Source organism: Rattus rattus, chromosome X (assembly GCF_011064425.1).
Source record: "Rattus rattus isolate New Zealand chromosome X, Rrattus_CSIRO_v1, whole genome shotgun sequence".
In the NCBI taxonomy this organism is placed as follows: domain Eukaryota; kingdom Metazoa; phylum Chordata; class Mammalia; order Rodentia; family Muridae; genus Rattus; species Rattus rattus.
In genome coordinates, this window is record NC_046172.1 from 113314517 (window position 1) to 113315091 (window position 575).

Consider the following 575-nt stretch of genomic DNA (forward strand, 5'->3'; position numbering starts at 1 on the left):
GTTTATATGGGAAAAATGAGATAAATGTCTGTCTCTTTATCCATAATCCATATTTAATAGTTCTTATGTAAGTTGGTTCCTGAATGTGGACTGCTTAACATATGGTTCATGTTCATCTTTACCCAATTACATTTGACTGTAAAGATACATAGAAGTTTATACTCTTGGTAAGAAAAAGAAATTAGTTATGCTTAATAAGCACATTTACATGCTCAAATATTGCTCTGTGGTACAGAAAGAGTGAACTTCTGTTAAATGTCTTTCACACCTGTCGAACTGTAAATTTTTCACTGTTGCCAGGTGTGGTGGCTCACACCTTTCAACACAACACTCAGGCAGAGGCAAGGGCAGGGGCAGGGGCAGGGGCAGGGGCAGAAGGGCAGAGGTGGGCAAAAGTGGATAAGGGGGAGAGAGGCATAGAAAGATGCAGAGAGGCAGAGAGGCAAAGGGGCAGAGAGAGAGGGGGGAGAGAGGGCGGAAGACAGAGAGGGGTGCAGAGAGACAGAGGGGCAGAGAGACAGAGAGGCAGAGAGGCAGAGAGGCAGAGAAAGAGACAGAGAGGCAGAGAGGCAGAG